Raw genomic sequence first — 5,947 nt, forward strand, 5'->3', positions numbered from 1 at the left:
TTGAAGCCACGTAATTAATTGTACATTTGAAACTTAGATGACACATGTGAATATTGTGCCCACATATCTTAACCACATCAATCCACATCCAAAAGATAGAAACTTTATCTACCAGCTCATATTTAGATCTAGTTTTTTATTTTATCTCCCATACAACTATTCCTAAATTTTCTAAATTCACAAATATTTAGATTATCCAACATCTAGATCTTGGCGAAGAACTCCAATCGAAAAGTAAAATATTAGATACCAAGATTCTTAGATATCTAAAACACCCAATATCCATAATCCATAATCCATAAGTCAATAAAAACACGTAATTACGTTATGTAAAGAAAATAGACAAAGATGTTCTCTTATAATCACAACCTAATAGAAAGTCCAAGAAGTAAGTCTAGTACTCATAAAATATACTACAAATTCACTTAGTTATGTAAAAGGATGCACGAGGAGAAACTTAATCTCTGCGTAGGGATGGGCCTTTCTCTCTCTCTCTTTCTTAGTACTCCTTTATGCTAAAAAATGTCAGCATAACCTTGCTCTAGAGGTATCTTTGAATTGCTTGGCCTAGATCTTCTTTTATATACCTGAGTGGATAATTGGTGGGCCCCATTATTGCAGCAATAATGCTGCAACTCATAGGACTCCATTCTTTAATTTTATCAACCCGGTAGTTCATAACAAACTTGGAAGCGACGGTGTTGTATGCACAAGTACTAGCTCTTGCCGCGGCTGTCACTTGATCAGCTGGCACAAGTCTGCTAGGAGCTTAAGCCAACTTCTATGAGCTCTTAGAAGAAGCATTTTAACTGATGGATGAAAGCTAACTCAAAGGAGGCTAATCTACTTGCAGAAAGAAACTGAAAAGCTGAAAGGAAATGTAAACCCTAGCAAACCCTAATTTTACCAGCTAGCCCTACTGATGCAAGAAAGAGGATGCAAGCTATTGAAAAAGATGACATTGACTTCTAGAAAGGTAAAATGCATGTGTCTAAGCTACTTCTACAGTGACATCTGAAAAAACACCTTTTTGTATTTTTGAATAAGTTATCAAAATTATCATGCATGCGATTTAATTGTTTTTGACTGCGCAGAGGTGGATTGGCGAGACGAAATTCTTGGAGGAGGTCAGGAAGGTTTAGAGAGGGCCTAAGGGGTCCCTAATACCCTTCCAAAGAGTTTCATAGAGTTTGGCTATCAAGAAACCTCATTCGTGAGCTTCTACAGGAAGTCTGCAGGGGTTCTACAAGATGTTCTGGAATTTCTACAGGATGTCTGTAATTTTTCTACAGGCTGTTCAGAAATGGGATTTTGGAGGATGGATGGAGGAAGAAAGATGAAGGAGTGGGTATGGAGGTGAGATATGGGTGTGAGGAGGTCCAGGACCTGGCGCATAAGGCTAAGGAGTGATTGGATTTGGTTTAAGGATGGAGGAAGCAATGATGCACAAGAATATGGGAATTTAGGGCAGAGTGAGCAAGTGGCAAATGTAAGGCAAGGATTCTAAGTAGAGGATGAAGCAGGTGGGATTGATGGAGAATGGGCAGAGAAAGAAGGATAATAGGTGCTCTGCAAGTTGTTTTTAAACGACATAAACGAGGATTTGGAAAATCAAAGACCTAGTTACGTTAGTCTATTCTGACCTAGATAACAGTAAAGAAATGGAACAGAAGTTTATTTGCACTGAAATCATGTGAAATAACTTATGCAACGAAGCAATCAAGAATCTGAACATGTAACCAACTTCTGAAATTAAAAATCGAACACTAATGATTGCATGGCGAAGCAAAGATAGTGTTTTTGGTGGCTCCTTTGTCCCAGCTCATGATCCCACTGAGGGAGAGGTGAGATCAGAGGTCCTTCATGGCCTTTTCCGGAAGATCTTCCCTGTCAATAACCTATCAACTCAATCTAAACATAAAAAGCCTTTTTAATCATCAAAAGCAACCTAAATAGCAAAACAAGATCTAAATCTAAATTCCAGATTTTATTCTAAGAATGCAGCAAAAACACATAAAGGTAAACAAAGGAGGTACTGGGCACTTGAGATGGGCCCAACCCCAAGAGCTAGAGCCTCCTGAGAGAGATTTAGAGCTGGTGCAAAGCTGGATTCATCTTTATTGAGCAAGAAAAGAAGAGTTACATCAAAAACTATCCACAAGGGAAAGCTTGAAAATGTGCTGAAATGCAAAACTAATCTACTGACTAAAATCAAACTACAAACTAGCTAACTTCTGCCTACAAAGTGACTAACTGAAATGAGGCCCTAAGCCCTCTTATTTATACAAATTGAGGACCCCAACAGCCCTCCTAAATTTTAGGAACCCGGCTGCCAAAACTTGTAGTTAACAACACTTTTACTAACACTTGCTCGGCTGCCCTTGTGATGATCGATTTGGTGGCCCTTGAACTCTGAGCTGATGGTGGAGAATTCGAGGTAAGGGCCCATAAATGAAGGCGACACCTTCCTACAAATCCTCTCCCTTGTTCTTCCACAAATTTGGCTGCCAAGTGGTCATTAAAACCTTTGATTTTGTCTCAAAATTGACTAAAAATCTGCACAAAGCACCCATTAGACTTGTTGGCATAATGACTAACCCAATCCACTCTATTATCATAAATATAATTAAAAACATGCAATAAACTAATGAGAATGGTGGATTAAGTCAAATTAGGAGGTTGAATGAGCCCATATAATTATCCATTTTTGGGGCTCATCATCACCCCCTACTGAAAGTGTTTCTCATCCTCTGAGTAACTAATTTATCTCCTCATCTTTGATGGCACTGGTGGCCTCCCTATCATGCCAAGCTTCTAAAGTGATGTCCTCTTCTCAATCGTGAAACCATGCTTTTCTCTTGGCTTCTTCGCACTGTCTGTGCTCCTTTTCCTAGAGAACTATCAGCTTCCTGTAGAACTGTCTCAGCATCATGTAGAGAGGCCTTTGTGTCCAACATTTTCATTCTTTCTCTCTAGGTGGATGTCTTCAAGCTTCCTCGTTCATAGCTGATGGATATCTTTGAAGGAGACTCCTCCTTTTGTTTGGCTTTTGTGTCCTTAATGACAATTTGCTCCTTTGACTGTGGTTTGGGTCTGCCTACTTTTATCCGTGTGCTCCTTTTTCACTTTAAAGTACATGGAGTTTTGCCTCTTTCTCTTCCTTTTTGGTCTTGGAGGTGTGCTAATGGTAGCAAGCATGGCTGCTGCCTCCCTGGCCAAAATCTCAGGCGATTTTCCCTTTTTGTTCCTTTATTTCTAGAATTCCTGTAGAAAGTCCTATGCTGACTATTTTCTGGCTTCCTGTAGAAACGGTTTTCATGCTTCCTATAGAAACTGTTTTAATTGTTTTGGTCTGCTTGGCTGGATGTGGCTCTTCCTCCTTTTTTCCCTCTTCTTTTTGTCTTCTCTGCCTCTGTTGGCTTGCTTCCTCACGCTCTGTTTCGTCTTTCTTCTCATCTTGTTTATCTTCTGCCTTCTCTGTTGTAGTCTTTTTCTTTTCTGTTCTTCCTTTGTTTTTCCCTCTGCTTGAATGATTTGTGCTCCCTCATCATTGGTTTTTTCACATACTTCAGGCCTGATTCTTCCCTAGAATTGCATCGCTTCTTTTGCATAAACATGCAACAAATAAAACTGTTCGTTTTCTTCTTCTCTTGAAGCCAGAAATTTTGCAAAAACCTGTGTTTTATTCTAAAAAGATAGCTCATTGCCCCTCTTGTAAACTTGTTATTGCTCCTGGAATTTTCGTGTTTTTCACAACAACAACTTCCAATTTTTCCTCTCTTCAAACTTTTCCAATCTGAATTTGCTTCTTAGTTTTTGAAAAGAAATCATTTTTTTTTGATAGATCAAAGAACAAATAACATAGTTGTTTTCTAGAAAGTGGATAGTCTTGCAAATTCATTCTTTCACATAGGCTTAGTTCCTATGGTTGCATCTCTCTTTTCCGAAGAAGGTGAGAGAGAAGAAGCTAGACTTCAAATGCAGAGGGAAAAAAGAACTGTGTAGAACTCAGAAAATATGCAAGCAGACTTTTCACCTTTTTTCAATGTGTAGGCAGACTTTTCCTCTCATTTTTTTAATTTAATTCTGTGTTCAATTCACCATTTTGCACCAACAAATCATGCACAATGAAGTTTCCCCGATCCTACCTCGTTTGGAGCTTGAAATTCGTTGAAAATCCTAGGTTTTCTTTCTGCATGGTTGTTTTCTGTGTTTCCTGTAGAAGACTTCCTGTAGAACGAAACTGCACTTCCTGTAGAGCCCGATAAGCGGGAATTTTTTTTAAAAAATGACAGAAATCTTGAGAAATTAGGCAGGAATCTTGCATAGGACCACTGGTTAACTGATCTATACGTGGTGGACGCGTGCTCCAGTTGTGACCACAGTTGAATGGAGGGTGGTGAGAGTCAGCCGAGCATTTTTGTAATTTCTGCATGATTGTGGTGAGGGAGTGAAGTGGCCAGGTGTACGTGGCCACATGCATACTATAGTGTTGTTCATTAACTGTATGTTTTCCCCCTATAATCACTGCCATCAATTGCACTGAGGTTTAAATGGCCAACACTCCCGGTTGTTTTAATTTTCACGTGAGTCGACTGTCCACGTGTAATACATGACTTCTGGCTGAGCACTAGAGAAGGAAATGTTGGGTTAACCCTTCTAGATTCGTGGCTTAATCCCACCATTCCATTCGTTCATGCAGTTCTTCAATTAGATTCATGCAATAGAGGAACAAGTTTTAGTCACATACCTGGAAGTCGAATGGTTGCTATGAGGTTCTTTTTTTGCTGCTGCATGCATCTATTTCGGTGGTTGCATGATGGCTTGGCTACTGATTCATGGCTATTTTCTTGTGCAGGTATCCTCTAGTCGGATCCACACTGCAGGAGATGGCTTCCACGTTCAGATCTGTACCCTCAAGCTGCTGATGTTGAATTTTCACAGGACAGAAACTTGTTTTCGCCATTTCTCCCAAACGATAGATTGGATTGATATGAAACTTGTTGAGCATGTTCCTATCATCATTATGCACCTCCCATAGCAAAATTGCGATCAATGGATGCATAGATTTCGAACAAAACGAAAAATGGCTGAAGATTACATAGATCAATTTCTCGGAAACCGTGCATCAGAATCGACTGAAACTTCTTGGGTAGGTGACTATCAACCACATGCATCTCCCCATGAAACAGGTTTTGAAATTGATTCATGGATATAGAGAAAATAGAAAAATGGCTGACGGTGATGGAGGTGGATTTCTTGGAAATCGTGCACCGGAATTGGCTGAAACTGCTCGAGCATGTTGCCATCATCCCTGTATAGCTCCTCGTAAAACGGTTTTCTAAATTGATGCACGGTTTTCACGTGAGGGAAAAAACAAATTATGTTGTATGTATTTTTGCTTCAAAGCATTCTGCAAGTTTTTGCATAGAAAGAAAAACTGAGCTTGGGCTGTGATGCAGGCATGGAGAGGATGGAGGAGGAGTTTGAAGAGTGTAAGAGGACTTTTGAACCCTTGAGGAAGCTATCCTGTTTGCCAAACTGCCTTTTGGAAATCCATTTCTAGCTTCCTTTAATTTCTACAGGAACTTCCTGTAGAAGCACAATGAGGTAGAAAAAAATAATTGAGAAAGGTGAGGGATGGAAACAGGGGTGCTTTCAGGCCTAACCAACAGATTCCAACCATCATATTCCCTTTTAAAATTGATTTTGGTTCGTCTGAAGGTTCTACAAGATGTTTCAGAACTTCTTGTAGAAATGCTTGGAACTTCCTGTAGAAAAGCCCAGAACTTCCTGTAGAAAGCCAAATCTTGACCTGAATGTGACCAAATCCGAGGAGAGGTGAGTGGCCATGGAGGGAGTGTCTAAAGGGATGTCCTAGAGCTTGGTACGGACTCCTGTCCTCATTTTTCGCACCCCTCTTTTCCTGCGAAGTATTCACTGCAAC

The sequence above is a fragment of the Pinus tabuliformis genome, chromosome 3_2 (assembly GCF_031772625.1).
Source record: "Pinus tabuliformis cultivar Carrire ecotype Pingquan chromosome 3_2, CPIR1, whole genome shotgun sequence".
NCBI classification, from domain to species: Eukaryota; Viridiplantae; Streptophyta; class Pinopsida; order Pinales; family Pinaceae; genus Pinus; species Pinus tabuliformis.